Source organism: Eptatretus burgeri, chromosome 8 (assembly GCF_056783735.1).
Source record: "Eptatretus burgeri isolate ZD-2024b chromosome 8, Ebu_testis_v1, whole genome shotgun sequence".
Taxonomy (NCBI): domain Eukaryota; kingdom Metazoa; phylum Chordata; class Myxini; order Myxiniformes; family Myxinidae; genus Eptatretus; species Eptatretus burgeri.
The window spans coordinates 5,883,274-5,902,258 of NC_140968.1; the positions used below are offsets into that span (position 1 = coordinate 5,883,274).

Here is an 18,985-nt window from a genome sequence, read left to right on the forward strand (position 1 = left end):
TCACAAGGAGTAGGTGAAGTATCGCAGGCACCCCAAATAAATTACAATTTCCTGCCCAAATCACCTTCAGTCGAATGTAAGCTCTGGCCAGCCAGTTCGTGAAAGACTTGGGCCATAAACGCATGAATACAAAGAAATAGATGTTTGAGAACAAGGATTTTGTGTTTTCTTATTGCTTTCAACTGGCACTGAACAAGGTACACTCAACACTTGTGCCAAAGCTATAAATATATACAACCCCCGCAGACAAGGAGGTGGGATGTGCAAGAGGTTGGTGAAACAAACAAAACAAGAGGTAGGGGGGTGACCAAGAGGAACTTGAGAATGCAGGGTCGTGGGTGGGGGGTATCAAGGAAGAAAGTCAACACATAGTTCCGTCGTCATTTATAAAGATCTCATTTTGCTCAACGCGGTCATTGTGAACAGCAAGTTGCCAATGCTCGCTGCCAAGGAGTTTAAATTAGAAAACAGAAAGGTTAGGACTATCATCATTCACTGGCATGTTATGATATTGTTGTGGCTCTGTGAAACCAGCACTCCCCCAGGGCAATGGCACACAACATTTTGCAGTCCCGAGACAGTTATTTCATTTGTATTTGTTTTAGATCGCCCTTCCCTTATGTGTAATGGGTTTACAGGACAGCATGTGTTGCTTGGGCTTTAGGTAGTGTTTTTCTTTCCATTCTTTACCCATATTTCAAGCCTGGCGTTGGCTGAGCGGTGAGGGTGGCTGGCTTTGGACACTAGCGTCCCGAGTTTGAGCCTCGGCTGCTGAATCAACACCAGGTGGGGTGGGGTTTACTCAGCCTGTCATCCTTCTGAGGTTGGCGAAATGAGTACCAGTGTACTGGTGGAGGGGCACAGCATCAGCGGCACAGCTGCGCTTCCAAGAAATGATAGCTACCCGGCAGCCAAGCTGCCATATGCAAGAACAGAACCCATCTTTCATTCTTCACATTATTTTGCGTTGCTGCACATGCGAACCTCTCCTACCTTCACACACGCATGCACACGACAGACCATCGCAACATGGACAGGTCGTTTGCATACTCTACTGGTCAAAAGTTTTAGAACACCCCCATTTTTCCAGTTTTTACTGAAATTTCAGCAGTTCAAGTCCAGTGAATAACTTGAAATGGTACAAAGCTAAGCGGTAAACTGCCAGAGGTTAAAAAAAACAGTTGAGCTCACCAAAAACTGAAAAATAATGTAAATTTCAGAGTTGTTAAAAAAGGCCCTTTCCAGGGAACAAGTAATGGGTTCGCAACTGCAGCTGTTCTGCAGCAATGGAAGTAAATTAAGCCTTGAAATTTGATGCAAACAATTCCTACAGGTGTCCCACCTTTTGTTGATTAGTTGCAAACCCTCTGTCTGTATAAAAGCAGTGTTGGAACAGACTGTGTTGCTTCACCCTCTGAAGCATTATTTGGACAATATTGCACCACACGAAATTGTATATTGCTATCATAATGGCGAAAAAAAAGACAATTAACAAAGGAAGACAGACAGACAATTATAACCCTTAAAAGTGTACGTCTTTCCTTTAGAGAAATTGCAAAGTAAGCCAAGGTGTCAGTGAGTATGGTTTCCTGCACCATCAAAATGCACTTGGAAACTCTAGGAAACTGAAAATGTACGTCATTTCCCATTCAAATTGCATGGTCTGGTCTGTTGTTCTGTCTGTTTGTCTGTCTGTCTCTGTCTGTCAATTGCCCACAGGTCACATTTTTTCTCAGATCTTCACAAAACATAACCACTTGGTAGAGTTTGTCTCAAACAAGAAGCTTAGTGTTTTTGAGGTCAAAACTTAGTGTTTTTTTGGTCAATGGCAAAAGGTCAAAGGTAACATAAATCATCAATTTCTATTTGATTAATTTGATACAGCATCAAATATGTATATATGTATATATATATATATATATATATATATATATATATATATATATATGTATATATATATATATATTTATACATCGAAAAGCACAGTCCGTGAAGCTGTGAAGACGATATGAATTTTAATCACGTCCTGTTTGAACAATAGCTGCAGATTACATGAACGTCTATAAATTACATACTATTAGAAATTACATGCTTTCACAGTGAAGCTGTGTGACAATATGTCTTAATTATGTGCTGTTTGAACGTCGGTTGCAGATTGCATGTAGTCTATTAATTACATACTTTTTGAAAATCAGTTGCACCCTCACTTCACAGACATTAATTACGTAGTATTTATGTCTATTAGTTACGTACTATTGGAATGTACATTTTGACACTTTAGACTGCTGAGACCCTTTCGACCGTTGAAGACCCGTTAAAACCCATGAAGACCCAAAATACCCTGAGGACCCAAAAGACCTAGAAGTCACTGAGGACCCCAAAAGACGCTGAATACCCAAAAGTCCCCGAAGACCCTGAAGACCCCTAAGACATTAACACCATTTAGACCTCTTAACCCTTCAGACAGATTAAACAGCTTAGACCCTTGACCATTTCATATCTATCTATCTTCTATATCTATCTATAATTCCAGCAATGTGTGTGTGTGTGTGTGTGTGTGTGACCACTGTTTCTCGACAACCACTGGTCCGATCTAATTGAAACTTGCCAGGTATATTGCTGGGGACCCGAGAATGCGCCTTTTCAAGGATTGATATTAATCGGACAAGTGCTTCCCAAGTTATGGTCATTTATTTACCAACCAATGACAGGACACATTGCTGCGTAGGCGTGGCCTTTGGGGAAGAGAACCTCAGCCGCGTTCCCCATTACGGGTTACAACGTACGGACTTCCGGAAAGTGATGACTTCGTGTATTCTAATAATTTCTTGATTTTTTTTTATGCGCATTTATCGATAAACACAATGCCCCAATCCAGTCATCGTTTACGGGAGCGAAGGAACGGCCTGTGTGGTTGCTTGAAAGTTTTTTTTTTTGCACGTATGGCCACTCACGTACGGGCACGTGAGAGTGAAGGAATGGCCTGTGTGGTTGTTGTTTCTGGCATGCGGTTTGAATTTTTTTTTGCATGTACGGGCACACACGTACGGGCATGCACTGGTATTACTAAAACTCTCATCTTGTATATATGTATGTATGTATGTATGTATGTATGTTCCTGAAATACAGCCAAAACGGTACATGATCGCACAAAAATTTTCGGCCCACCTTACTCAGCATTCGCCTGCGGTGTGCAGTATCAAGTTTCGTTCAAATCGGGCAACGAAAAAATTTATTAAAAAATCAATTCCCGATTCAGTGAAGAACTCTTCAGGAGAATTTGATCAATGAAAACAACCTCAGCGGTATCGTTGGCTGGAGCTATTTTTTTTTCTCTCTTGAAATGATTTTTTTTTTTAAATCTCAAACATTTAGTACAGACAAAGAACGATTTATTTTTATGCATAAAATAAACATCGCCATTTTGCTCTAATACTTCTGTGTTCATTAATAAATAAAATTGTGTTTGGAAGATTACGCACAATAATTTCTTCCACTTTCGATTCTCCGTTTTTTTCACATTGATGTGCAATATCAAGTTTCGTTCAAATCGGGCAACGAAAAAAATTATTAAAAAAATCAATTCCCGATTCAGTCAAGTACTCCTCGGGAGAATTTGATCAATGCAAACAACCTCAGCAGTATAGTTCGCTAGAGCTATCTTTTTTTTTCTTTTTCTTCTTTGAAATGATTTTTTTTAATCAACCGCTGTCACAACAGGAACCCAACGGGTTCACGGGTCATCTAGTTACAAATAAATTTCAAATAAATATCTAGCGATATTATATTACAAATAAAAATCTTCCAAATAAAGTGAAACTAAACATAATATCACCAATATCACAAATAAATTTGTAGAAAATATATGTTTGTATCATGATTGGTGTAAATCATGACAACACAGCAAATCTGTGATGTCAATCTCTGCAACGACGTGTGGAGAGTCGGGCGTAGCGAGTCGATCCATGCTAGTACTGAATGTAAAACCGAAAAACACGGGTGGACAGTGAACCCTCGTCGAGGTGAAACCTTGGTCGACCCATGTATGTCGATTAATTACATACTGTTTGAACGCGAGTTGGGCGGTGAGTGTGTCCAATAATTACTTATTATTGGACCTTGACTCAGTCTATTAATTACGGACTATTGGAATGTACATTTCAGACAATTATACCTTTATACCCCTTCAACCATTGAGACCACTTCAACCTTTTAGACCCCTTAAGAACACTTGTGGACCCATTGGTCCATTGGACCAAATATTCATTTGTCTTCAGGGCCTTGAATCATTCCTGCCTGCTGTACTGTTTGAGCATTCACTTGCCTTTTCACAAAGCCCAAATGTGCTTGAGCCAGGGTGGGGATTATACGTTCATTATTATTTTTATTATTATTGCCAAATGATTCTACTATTATTATTGTTACATCCGAGTAGCCGTTAACACAAGATTCCTCAGAGCCAGGACCTTTTGTCCCGGAGATGGTCCAAACGGTCTTTTGTAGCACTGATGTCAGTTATTACTGTACAACTTTACCATTCAGTAAGGTCGCCCAAATGAGCCAAAATCGACGGCACACACCCACATGGGAAGTAGTTGGCGAGAACATGTTTTCTTACTCTTTAAAGAGTTTACTTTATCTTAAATATCACCGGGAAGAAGGAAGACAAGACATTATCAAAAAATGGAAAAAAACCAAGCGAGTCAAAAGACACAAAGAGGAGAATATGCAAACATGTACAATGGTGAGAAATAAAACCTCAAATCCTAACGCACTCTAGACACCACAGAACACACTTATACAACACGTTAAGAATGCAGGTGAGACTTCCCTTTGCCGTCTACAATGCACAGGGTGGACGCAGGACTCGATTCAGCCCACTTTAGAAACCAGGAGTGAGACGAGAGCCAGTGACGATGGTGTCCAAAGATGAAGTAAAACAGCCACGAGCAAGTGCAGTGATGAGTAAGCCTACAACCAGGCTTCGTGGTCTCTTTGTCCTTTTCATGACGAGGCCTTTTGGTCTTCCTCCTCAATGTCAAGGGGAGTGCTAACCTTCTCTCCTTTCTCACAGCACAGGATGATCCATGCTTGGGTCAATCCCCAACTCCTGCAGAGAGAACCACAATAAATCTGCTTCACAAACTGCCTCACAAGTTCCTCCGTGGACCACTTACCTGACCTTCAACACAAGCTTCTCCTGGCTCTTTGCCGGTGGGCAGAGTTTTCTTCCCGGTCATACTGCCCACGGGGCGGTCCCAATAAAAAAAATGTACATTGCCATTTTCGGCTCCACAGCACACATTGCCGCCACGGTTGGCACAAACTGGCCAGAGAGATCGTAATCGCCCTTCGCACATGACACGTATGCCTCTGTTTGGAAAGTCCACACCTATCCCTGCCTCCAAACAAGAGGTGTTTACACAAACGAAATTCATTAATCTGTCTATCCTGTCAATTAGTTACATATGCACATTGATAAGGTACCACATTAGAGGTTGTCAGCCAAAGTGAGGGCTTGTGGAATGGCTGGTCAGGTAGCTAATTGGATTGCAAACTGGCTTAGTGATAGGAAGCAAAGAGTGGCTGTGAGAGGGAGGATGTCTTGTTGGGAAGATGTAAGTAGTGGGGTCCCTCAGAGATCAGTACTCAGACCATTACGATTCATTATTTACATCAACGATTTGGATAATGGGGTCAAGAGTAGGATTTCCAAATTTGCAGATGACACAAAGATTGGAGGTGAGGTGGATAGCAGAGGGGGTGGTGATCAGATTCAGGAAAGTACTGATACTTGCATAGATTGGGAAAAAGATTGGCAGATGGAATTTAATCTGGGAAAGTGTAAGGTGTTGGGGATGGGAAAGAACAATGAAAATAGACATTACAGGAGGTTAGGGGTAATTTTGGAGGATGTCACACAGGAGAAGGATCTGGGGGTGGTAATAAATATGGGAGGTAAGCAGGTAGCACAGTGCCAGGTAGCTATAGGTAAAGAAAATAGGTTTTTATGTTTTATTCGGAGGGGGATGATTTATGAATTAAAAGAGGTGGTGTTAACATTGTACAGGAATTTAGTGAGGGCCACATCTGGAATAGTGTGTGCAGTTTTGGTCACCACAATTCTGGAAGGACATAGATGTCATGGAGAGGGTTCAGCACAGCGCTACGAGATTGATTCCTGGCCTCAGCAATGCTATCATAGATTCAGCTATGAGGAGTGGCTGAAGGAGACAGGGCTTTATACACTAGAAAGAAGGCGGTTACGAGGAGATATGATAGAGATGTTTAAGATAATGAAAGGTATCGATGGAATAAGTGAAGTTGAATTATTCAACAGAGTAGACAGTGATAGAACCAGGGGTCATAGCCTGAGAGTAAAGAAGAGGAGAGTTAAGACGGTAGTAAGACAGGGGACTTTTATTCAGAGAGTAGTTAATGCATGGAATGGCCTACCTGGAAAGGTAGTGGCAGCAGAAAAAGTAGATAAGTTTAAATTAGAATTAGAAGTTATGGAGATAAAGGGGTATGGGGATGTTGATAAGACTTTTAGGAAGTTTGAGCATTGATGGGTGATCGTGTACGGAGTGCTGTTGGTGGGGTCTTGTCAAGGGGGTTTGTGTGGTTGATGTTGTGTGTTTTTATAATCAAGCCCATGCCTCCTCCCCTGAGGGAGAAAAAATAGCAATACAAAAACTACACAAAAAGAAAACGTTTTGCATTTTCTTCTTTGGATCTGTGTTGATAAATTACTGTTGTGTTGATGTGGCGCAGTCAGGATGGGCTGAATGGCCTCCACCTGTGTCTGATTTCCATGTGTTTCCTTGTATGCTGCCTGCTCAGCATTGCATGCAACAAACGACTGACATGCCAATCTAACCTAATCAAAACACACGGACCATAACACACCTACCACAACCGAGCTGTGAATCCCCCATCCCTCCCCCTTTTTAATACAACAATATTATTACCTCCACCACTGAAGGTGAAGGAAGTTATGTTTTCACTCCTTTCTGTCTGTTTGTTTGTTTATATACAGGATATCTCAAAAAGTTGTGGACGGATTCGGATGAAACCTGGTGGACAGGTTGGGTGTGTGACCACGACAAATTGATTCGACTTTGGTGAAGATCCGAATACGGATCCAACAACAAGAAATTCATGAGATTCTTCACCATTGAGAGATAGGGCTCAAAAATGATATATAGCACAACATATCAAAAATGATATATAGCACGATATCTCAAAATGATATATAGCACGATATCTCAAAAATGATAGAAGCACGATATCTCAAAAATGATATAAAGCACAATATCTCAAAAATGATATACAGCACGATATCTCGAAAATGATAGATAGCACGATATCTCGAAAATGATATACAGCACGATATCTCAAAAATGATATACAGCACGATATCTCAAAAATGATATACAGCACGATATCTGAAAAATGATAAACAGCACGATATCTCAAAAATGATATATAGCACGATATCTCAAATATGATATATTGCACGGTATCTCAAAAATGTATAGAACACGATGTCTCAAAAATGATATCCAGCACGATATCTCAAAAATGATATGTCGCACGACATCTCAAAAATGATATGTCGCACGATATCTCAAAAATGATATATAGCACGATATCTCAAAAATGATAAACAGCACGATATCTCAAAAATGATTTATAGCACGATATCTCAAAAATGATATAGAGCACGATGTCTCAAAGATGATATTGTTACGGCTGTGGAAATTCACAAACCACCATTCAGGGCCCGTTGGTGAGATATCTCTAAGTACATGTGTCGTGAGCCCCAAACCCGTTGTATAGAGGGAATTTATGTGATTCATTTGGGCTGCGACGCTTTGAGATAGCCGTTTTTCTGTTCTATCTTTATTTTGAACCAACCATGTCTCAACCGCATTCACACAACAACCACCTCAACCACCAGGCCAGCCATCGTCACCAACTACAACCACGCTCCAACCCTCAGACAACAACAACAACGCCAACAACCACGACCTTTACCTTCACAACTCAATCGCGCAAACATCGCATCACCGTCATTCCCAAACGGCACCACAACCATCAAACCGCCACCGAAAACCCTCCACCACCTTCACCTCTCTCCTTCTATGGCCATTCCCGCACCACCTGTGAACACAGAGCGCCGGGCTGTCTTGGGCCCGTTCAGCGATACGCACCGAGCCGCGAGCACAAATAGCGGCCTTTCCGAGGAAAATTCGGATCAGGAACGCTACACGCCCTCTTTTGCTCCGTCCAATTAGCAAGCGTGGAGCGGCTTGGCCCCGCCTCCAGGCGCGTCTGTAGGAAATCGATATATGCAAATTCTAGGATCAGGGGAGATTCACGACCCCTTTCCTCTGACCAATTGGCGAGCGTAGCTCCGCCCCCGAGGTCATCCTGATCCGGATATTTGCATATTAGCTGCTCCTGTCAGCATATAAAACGGCGAGCGCAAGGCGAATCAGGGCAGAAAGAGTGAGTCGAGTCATCGGTGTGGCAGAGTCGAGTCGGGTGGCAAAGTGATCGGTGTGTCTTCGAGTTTCGGTTCTGGAGTCGGCTGAGAAGAGTTGCGGGAAGAGGCAAAGGAGCTCGGGTCCGAGGCGAGAAGGACGGCGGTCAGCGAGGAGGCCGCGGTGTGGGATTGCTCGTCGCTGGACCCAAGCCAGCCAGCCATTCTCCTCCCCCAGGGCATCAACAATTCCCCCTTTCCCCCGCGCTGAGATAGTGCAAAAAGGGGGCCCCGTTCCCACCCCACTCCAAATGTCGTGCCAACAAAACCCGCCAAGGAGCACGGAGTCGGGGCACAGCCACGCGGCCACATCTGCAGCTCGTCCGCCAACGCGTCACGAGGACGCGGGTAGGACCCCCCCCCTCCCCCGGTCTCGCGGGCCTGGCCGCTCCTTCAGGTCGCGCGCGCATATTGGCCTACAGGCCCGTCTGCCCCCTTGTCTATGAGGGTGGCTTATTTCCTTTGCTTTTGAGTAAATGTGTGTTGGCGCCATCTGTAAAGTAGAACTGTTTTAGTGTTGCCGTGTGTGCGTGGTCGGTAATAACTCTGCGTCGTTGTTGCTTTTGTTTTTGTTGCTGTATGTGCATTTTGACTGTTTGGCTGTATATGTGTACTTTCCGTGTGCCGCGTAATAAATGTGCTTTGTGTGAACTGTTTTCCCGTTTCGCTTCGTCTTTTCTTTATTGACCCTCCATCCGACTTCACGTAAAGGGTTCGTAGCGGGTGCAAGATCCCGGTAATTAATCTGAACCGTCGAGGTCGACGATAACACCGCTCGGTTATCCCGATAGTACGGAACGAGCCGCCCAAGCGGCTCGTGTCCGGAGTCGACCTGCGGCGAGGTACGATCGCCCGGTTTACCATCCGCGTGGGTACTTAGGTAGGTCGAGTTTGGCGAACAACCCAATCCTACGCGGGTGGCCGATTGGCACGATTGTGGTGAGGTCGAAAGGCCCACCCGTGACTGGCTCCGGGCGATAGTTCCTGGAGGGTCACGACTGAATTGTCTGTCCGGTGGGCGACGCGGTCGCGATTCGAGTGACGTGGCCGTCCACACGCCGGCGGGCGCGAATTCGCAACAATCTTTAGCACGATATCTCAAAAATGATATATAGCACGATATCTCAAAAATGATAAATAGCACGATATCTCAAAAATGATATATAGCACGATATCTCAAAAATGATATATAGCACGATATCTCAAAAATGATATATTGCACGATATCTCAAAAATGATATTCAGCAAGATATCTCAAAAATGATACACAGCACGATATCTCAAAAATGATAAACAGCACGATATCTCAAAAATGATATATTGCACGATATCTCAAAAATGATATATTGCACGAGATCTCAAAAATGATATATAGCACGATATCTCAAAAATGATATATTGCACGATATCTCAAAAATGATATATAGCACGATATCTCAAAAATGATATTGTTACGTATTCTGGCCAACCCGGCGCGCGAGCGGCCGCGTACCTCTTATGGCAGCCGCGTCGCCCACCGGACAGACAATTCAGTCGTGACCCTCCTTGGAACTACCGCCAGGAGCTCGTCACGGGTGGGGGTTTAATCTCACCACGATCGTGCCAATTGCCCACCCGTGCAGGATAGGGTTGCTCGCCAAATTCGACCTACCTAAGTACCTGCGCGAGTTGTCGACCGGGCGATCGTACCTCGCCGCAGGTCGGGCTAGGACACGAACCGCTTGAGCGGTCCGTTCCGTGCTACAGTGATAACCGAGTGGTGTTATCGCCAACCTCGACGGATGTGATTCTGTTTACCGGGCGTTCAAAACTCACTACTCATTCCACGATACAAGATGGCACTTTCACAAGGGAAATGGACGCAACGAACAGGATACGTTTCACACAAGGACATTTATTCATACAGCACACGTATTCATAAGCAAGGCAGTCATGCAATATACAAGCGAGAAATAGAAAACAAAAGCAATACGACCGACTATAAGCAAGGATCAATTTACATGCACAGTTACTTACACAGTTTCTACTTGGCAGGACACGGCGCCACAGCATGCATACAAAAACAAAGAAATGGCCACCCCCAAGGACGAGGGAGGCAGACAGGGTCCGCGGACCTTTATGGCACGGGACCTGGAGGACCGAACGGGTCCCGTGAGACCGAAGGGTCTTACCCGCGCCCTCGTGGCGCGACAGTGGGCAGGTCGCGACGTCGACTCCCCACAGCCTTGCGTAGCCGCGCCTGACCTCAGGCCCCTGGCGTGGTCAGCGAGCTCTCTCCGGCATTGCTGCTGGTGCTTCCATGACCCACAACCAAACAAGCAAAAGACTGAAGGGCAGAAGGGGCATCAGGACCAGATAGAGAGAAGCCCAAAACGAAGAGTCCAAACGAGGAGGTCCAAATGAAGGGAGGGAGAAGAGAAGCCCAAGGGGTGACCAGCGCCACGAGACCAAGAACGAACGAGCCAGCATGAATCGAGAAGAGACCCCCGAGCCTCGCGTCTGTTCGCCTCTTGTAAAGCGGGGCTCCGCCCTTTGCCCCGCCCCGTTTCTGGCTTCACCTCCCTTCTGGAAGCTTCCCAAAAAGGGGCGTGCCCTCTCGCTCGCCCTCCTCGCGCCGTGCGGGGGACGAGGAAAGTCAGTTTTGGCTCTGGGCCAGGGAATTATTCTCCCAAAATCAGACCCCTCCTTTACATGACCTTTGACCCCAGCTGGGATCGCACCTCCCCCACACCAAGCGCGGGGAAGAACAGGCGGGAGAATCAGGCGGGAAAAAAAATCCACAGGCTTCACAAGTGCTTTTTGTTCTGCCATTCGGAAGCGGTTGTTGAGAGCGACGTTGGTGGTGGTGGTGGTTCGGTTGTGGTTGATGGTTGAGGCGATCGTGGTTGTTGTGATGGTGGCATGGTTGGCGTTGTGGTTAAGGTGGTTGTTGTAATGGTGGTTGAGACGTGGATGGTTCAAAATAATGACAGAAAAGAAAAACGACTATCTCAGAGTCGCAGCCCGGTGAACACGAAGGATCCCCTTTAAATAACGGTGGGGACCTATCTGCACATAAACTTAGCGTCATAACTGATCCAAGGAACCTTTATGGTGTATTGCGAATTTCCACAGCCATAACAATATATAGCACGATATCTCAAAAATGACACATAGCACGATATCTCAAAAATGATATATAGCACGATATCTCAAAAATGATATTGTTACGGCTGTGTAAATTCGCAATACACCATAAAGGGTTCTTAGAACAGTTATGACGATAAGTATGTGTAGTTAGATTTCCCCACCATTGTTTAGAGGGATTTTCAGTGTTCACCGGGCTGCGATCCTTTGAGAGAGCCATTTTTCTTTTCTCTGTCATTATTTTGGACCAATAATCCCCCAACAACTTAAACACCACCACCTTCGCCTCTTTACCTCCACAACTCCATCCCGCAAACATCGCTTCACCGCCATTCTCAAACGATGCCCGCCAACAACCAAACCACGACAGCAAACCCCCCACCACCTTCGCCTTTCTCCCTCCACAACCATCAACCACACCACCTGTCAACACCGAACGTCGTGCTGTCCAAAGCCCGTTCGGTGATTGTTTCCAAACGCGTCGTGCCACGAGTGCACATGAGTAGGGTAAGAATACTGATTCTGGCTCACTTTTCCCCATGTAAATGAATGGGGGATTTTCAGCGATTCATATTTTTTTTCCCTAAAAATAAACCCCCTTTTTATCCCAAGGTATATTTATTTGTCTCCCCTTTTAACCTGGAGGTTGAACCTCATTGAATTGAACACCTGGGGGTTGAACAGCTCACTCATTGAACCTATAAAGATTTGTTCATTCTCAAATTCCTTCAATAGTTTAATTTTCTTTGCACAATAATCCCCATCTAAAATATTGACAAACAAAACATTTGAATCTTTATATTTTTTAAGATACCCCTTTTGTGCCATTACGAAATGATAAACTTCTCTTAATGCTCTTGTTTGACCACCTCCTGAGCCACAGGTTATTTTTTGTTAAGCCCCGCCCACTTTTCTTTAAGCCCCGCCCACTTTTGCTAAGCTCCGCCCACTTTTCATAAGGTATTTTTTTCTAAGCCACGCCCACTTTTCCTAAGCTCCGCCTACTTTTGCTAAGCCCCGCCCACTCTTACATCATTTCCAGTTCATCTCTGACTCACAAAGAAATCACTAGAAAATTACAGGATGTTATGGTTTTGAAAAATTTCCCAATGAAGGCTTGCCTAGGCTTGCCCAGGGAATTTCCAAAGGAAACCACACCCACCAGTCTTTCTCTATAAAAGCTTCAAACCCAGGCTCCATTTTAAACATTTGTTTTTGCTGGCAATGGTGTTCTGTGTGCTTGTCTCGAACTGTCTGTCTTCTATGGAACTAAACCTTCAAGTTGATGAACTGGATTCAAACCTCTTATCTATTGAGGTAAGATTTTTTATTTTCCTATTTTTAAACTTTGATTGAAGCATACTCATTTAATAATTAAATAACTTAATTAATACATTATTATTTTCTCTCACAGGAAATTGTGTCTGAAATACGAAATGAAAATACTGCTTTTGCTACAACTTGGGGCGAAATTGTTGGCTTGGTTGAAGACCTTATGAGCGACCAAGACCTTGAGTGGGATGACTTTGGTGTTCCTTGGAACTCTCTGTCTTGTATGGAACTAAACCTTCAAGTTGATGAACTGGATTCAAACCTTATCTATTGAGGTAAGATTTTTTATTTTCCTATTTTCAAACTTTGATTGAAGCATACTCATTTAATAATTAAATAACTTAATTAATACATTATTATTTTCTCTCACAGGAAATTGTGTCTGAAATACGAAATGAAAATACTGCTTTTGCTACAACTTGGGGCGAAATTGTTGGCTTGGTTGAAGACCTTATGAGCGACCAAGACCCACAGAACGAGTTCGTCCTTGATGACCCAACCAAAGAGTTATACCTTGGAGACCAGCAAAATCCTGAAAAAGAGTTTTACAGCAATAGTACTCATTGTGAGTTATCAAGACAATACCCACTGAACAAGTTATACCTTGATGAGCCAGAATACAAGTTTTACCTTGGAGACTCACAAATTTTGAAAAAATCAGTAAATGAGTTCTGCCTTGATGGTTTAAATAACTACCTTGGAGACTCAGGAAAAGGGTTCTGCCAAGATGGTTCTAAATATGGGGCCTACCTTGGAGACTCACAAATTTTGAAAAAATCAGTAAATGAGTTCTGCCTTGATGGTTTAAATAACTACCTTGGAGACTCAGGAAAAGGGTTCTGCCAAGATGGTTCTAAATATGGGGTCTACCTTGGAGACTCACAAATTTTGAAAAAATCAGTAAATGAGTTCTGCCTTGATGGTTTAAATAACTACCTTGGAGACTCAGGAAAAGGGTTCTGCCAAGATGGTTCTAAATATGGGTCCTACCTTGGAGACTCACAAATTTTGAAAAAATCAGTAAATGAGTTATCCTTAAGAGACTTTGTAAGTTGGTTTTACTTTGAATACTTGAAATGTGGGTTCTGGATTGATAACTCACAATGTGATACATATCTTGGAAACTCAACGGGAATGTGGTTATACCTTGAAGACTTGGAAAGTTGGGTTTATGTTGGACACTTGAAACTTTTTTGGGGGCTTTTATTTATTTATTTATTTATTTATTATTATTATTATTTTATTTATTTATATTTTGGAGACTTTTGGAGTTGCTATCACTCTTTGGGATCTAAACCTATCGATGTAGTTCTTTGTCGGATGGTGCTTGATGGGAGCAAGATCAAGAAAGTTCTGGGAAGAAAGTGCAGGCTTACTCCCCTTTCTACGTCATCAAACCTGAAAGTCTTAAAAGACAGAATTGGAAGAAGAAAAAAAAAACGTAAAAATATATATATATAGGTGGAAATCTCATTTTGAAAAAGACTGTGTTGGGTGAGGATTGAGTTGGGGTTGAGATTTTGAATGTGAGGGTTGGGGTTGAGATTTTGAATGTGAGGGTTGGGACACACACACACATACACATCAACAAACAAAAGTTAAGCCTTGACTATTCAGTTGAGGATTCTGTGTTTGGGGTTCACAGATCTAAGAACGTCCCCCTTGACACACATTATATACTGTTATACACCTCGGACTTGGCCCTCGAGTGTCCACAAAGGTGTATTATCTGCTTAGTTTTGTCTTTTGTAATTCCTGTGAATAAAATGAACCTAAAATCTCTTCCCCTTCCAAATCATATATTTTATAAGTCCAAGGAACTGTATCTATTACATCAACAATTTTAAAAAGTTCTTTCGTCCATCGTTCAGTAAAACCCTTTTCAAAATGAGATTTCCACCTATATATTCTTATGATATCACCAACTTTGAACTTAGGTTTTCTGACATTAATCTCTTTTTCATATTTTAATTTTGTAAATGTTTCTGATGGCTTCATATTCGTTGACGTGTGAATCGTGTCATTATACTTATCCACAATATCCTGAATAAAAGATGACCATTGTTGTGAACCGAGTTGTGTGAATTTTTTATATAGTCTCTCTTTTAAGGTACGATTAAAACGTTCAACAACAACTGCCTTCCCTTCATTAAAGGTACTGTATAATGTAATACTGTTATTTTTTAGAAAATTCATAAATGTCTTGTTATAAAACTCTCTACCCTCATCAGTCCACAATTTCTTAGGTTTTCTCTTACTTTTATTAAATATCTGTTGAAAAGCTAACATAAGAGTATTACCTGTTTTGTTTTTTAAAGGGACAACCCACGCATATCTACTCCTCAAATCAATAACGGTTAAAGCATACTTGTACCCCTTATCATTATTGAGTTCAATCAAATCAGCAGACCAGATATAATCAACTTCCTTGGAATAAACTTTCCTTCTCTGAAACTTTGTGAATATTGGTTTCTGTAATTCATCAGCTAATTGCTCTTCAGTCTTAATGGCATCATTAGAGCCTATAAGTTTTTTGAATTTCCAAGTCCAAGTTTCAATTTAGCACTAATCATCTTCTTCACGATGAACCTATCAACTTTTTCTCTCAAGGTTGGATTTTGTATCAGAGACAAATTATACAACATTTCTCTATCGGCTTCATGCTTTTCTTCCAACGTTGTGGTATTCCCATAATCAATATCGTGTCTCATGCACACTTCATCAACTCTATTGATTGGTTTACTCCAGGATTTAGGATTGTCTGCCTCATCTAATCTTTTATCCAAGTTTGTGCCTGGACCACAGAAAAAATACCCTGGAAGATGTAATTGCCCTGGTATTCCAGTAGTTGTAAATTTACTTCCTGATAAAAACTTTTGTATATCTCCTCCGAGTTTGTGTTTGGAGATAAATTGATTTTTTTTTTGAACCACACACCGAACATATACCTTTTTGTATAACCCTGTTATTTTTACTTTTAATATATGAAATATTTTTAGTATTAGTTTTCTTTTTACATTTGAGACAATAACTCATTTATTTATGAGAAAAATTTCTGCAGAGTGCAAAAACCTTTTTAGTTTCCAACATGCACATTTGAATCTTAATTTTTAAAACATAAAGAATCCTTAGAAATGCCTTCACTCTCTCCTCCATTTATTTAAGAAAAAACTTGAATTAAAATGAATAGCTTGACGATGCTAATAGTTTTGTTGAAAGTATTGCAAATAGACTTCTTAATTCTTTGTATTCCTCCCTGGTGAGATAAGTTATTTTCTTTAATACCTCTATTCTTTTTTGAATCTCACTGGTTTCCATATTTTGATATTTATTCATTCTCTCTCTTTCCTCCCTCTCTCTATTCTCTCTTTCCTCCTTCTCTTTCTTCTCCCTCTCTCTATTCTCTCTTTCCTCCTTCTCTCTCTCCTCCTTCTCCTTTTCCTCCTCTTCCCTCTCTTCTTCAACTCCTTCCTCATCCCTTACTATACTTGAATCGTTTACACCCCATAGAATATTATACATATATTCATCAGGATTTCTTGTTATTCCTGTATCCAAAATATTTTTTTTTACAACAGGAAACCAATAAAATTTCTTTTGAATTTCTAAAAGAGCCTTACCTTTTCTTAACCTTATAATTTTTTCATTATTTAACATTCTAATTAAATCTAAAGTTGTTGGTTTATCAACATCAGCATAATGCCAATCTTTTATTGAAAATACCTCATTCTTATGTTGTAGAACATATTTATTAAAATACCGAATACCCTTTTCTTGAAGGTATGCTTGGACACAGAAATGATAATTTTCTTGAAGCCTTCTTGCTGTCATTTATGTATTAGAAATATATGTTAGAATAATATTATGGCACGAAACACCTCCCCATCTTCCCATAGTTAAATCATTTTGTATTTCCTTACTTATTATATATAATCCTGTTTTTTCTGTTTTCATGAGATAAACAAGGGCAAAACCATTATTATATTTACCCTTATTAAATTCTTTTATTTGTTGTTTACTAATCGTGGCTCCACAAAACTCATTCTCGATACCAAGTGGATAATATTCTTCCTTACGAGACTGATTTAATTGTTCCAGGTCTTCGAGGTTAATTTTAAATGACCAATTATACCCTAAATCATTCATATCATACCCCCATTGTTCTATTCTCATACAAACGATATGCCCTTCTTTATAAAAATTTATTTTAATTCGAACTGTGAATTCTGTATGACCTGGAGATAATATCAACACTTCTGTATCTTTAGAATACACAGCCGTTTTATTTAAGTATATATATTGTGATAAATCGCTTAATCTCACCAAGTCATTCGCGTCAGTCGGGCTTGGATAATTTTTTAATTTATAAGCATTTTTCATGTTAATATTTTTGTTTATATTATATTTATATCGTTCAGCCTGTGCCTTTGTATAATAATTTGATAAATCAATATCCAGTTCTTGAGATACACCAAAGATAGAACCATCTTTACCAACATAAGTCATTTATATTAGATTAAAAATAATATCATAAAATTTTTTATTTTTGTTGAGTTGAAATAACACATATAGACATAATTGACCACAACACTTGGAATTTAATTCTTGGACTTGAAATGTTTGATAAACACCATTCTGTAAGAATTTTATGACTTCAACAGGTGGTGGAAGACCAAAACTATCAAAATAATATTTGTCTTGACTATTAAAAATACAAACCCAATGAGAACCGTTCCCATCATTATCTTCTAAGTTCATAATAATATTCTTTGTATGTTTCGACACATTTGTTAATTCATCTCTCATACAAATAACCACATTATGAATTTTTAATTTCTTACAATATTTAGCAAGTTGTAAATTTGATGTTGTATTCTTTCCAAATTCTTTCAACCACTCATCAATGCTCATTTATTTATTAGAAAGATATAATCCATTACCTCTTTTCGTTAATTTTACACCTGCTTGTGCTAGAAGAAAGCATATCTCCAACTAACAATCTCGCTTTATCAGGCAGACCTTCAAGTTTTTCAGCAAAATCTACAATTACACCACTTCCACTAATTTGTTTCTCCAACTCTTTGTTATGTCTTTCCAATTCTTTTTGAGCCTGGAGTTGAGCCTTCCTTTCGTTGGCAGTTTTGACCGCTGTTGAAATACCACCCGTCAATGCTCCAACCGCACTTAAACCAGCAAATAAAGGAATTAGAAATGGGAGAAATCCTCCACTCGTCTCTCTTATTGAATATTTTTTCAACATTGGTTTTGTCATTTTAATTTTAAGTGAGCCAGTGTCATTCAAGATTTTAACCTGTTCTCTTGTGAGCAAAACATCAATTCTTACTGCTCCTTTTCTCTGAATTGTATTAACGTTAATCGTACAAGGCTTTTGATTTTGAACACAAGATGATAGTTTATGAAGATTGATTTGATTAACATATACCCCAGTTGGTACTTTGCCACTCATTTATTTAACAAAAAATTATGTGATACTAATCATCACACCATTATCTGTATTAATCTGCAATTCTGTTTCTTCCAAAAGCAAACAATATGTATCAACTTCTTCACTCTCTCCTCTTTCAATGTATAGGGAAGTATCCACTCGATTAGACTTTATAGTTTCTTTTTGAGCGCTCAGGTCAAACGTATAGATTGTATACAAACTTTTAAATGCTGTCATATCCAAAATAGGTTCTTTATTTCCATTACTTTCACACACCTTTTGGTAAGACTTGTATGCTTCAGCAAAATCATTTTTTTCCCAATTAATTTCCAATCTATCTCGTGGATAAAATGTTCCATCTAGAGAAACGCGAAGTTGTTTCACCTTAGCATTATCACTCAATGCATTATTCTTATCAGTCGCAGTATCACCATCTGGCTTTTTAAAAATCATCCACAGATATCGTGGCTTTCCTTCCAGAACACCCAAATTCCACGTGTAAGTAGTTTGATTGAGTTTAACGTGTTGACATT

At 40.7% G+C, this 18,985-nt stretch overlaps 2 long non-coding RNA genes and 1 other non-coding gene across 3 annotated transcripts in view; 2 read left to right on the forward strand and 1 right to left on the reverse strand.

Moving 5' to 3' along the window:
• The window catches only part of LOC147020994 (uncharacterized), a 39,695-nt gene that overhangs the window by 1,807 nt on the left and 18,903 nt on the right, over window positions 1-18,985 (forward strand). The gene's annotated exons all lie outside the window — the stretch shown is intronic.
• On the reverse strand, window positions 4,935-5,077 carry LOC147020995 (U6atac minor spliceosomal RNA). The gene has a single exon (XR_015061383.1). It is a non-coding gene; the product is annotated as a U6atac minor spliceosomal RNA (small nuclear RNA).
• LOC147020996 (uncharacterized) lies at window positions 12,468-15,072 on the forward strand. Its single transcript, XR_015060695.1, has 2 exons — window positions 12,468-12,991; window positions 13,089-15,072. It is a non-coding gene; the product is annotated as an uncharacterized LOC147020996 (long non-coding RNA).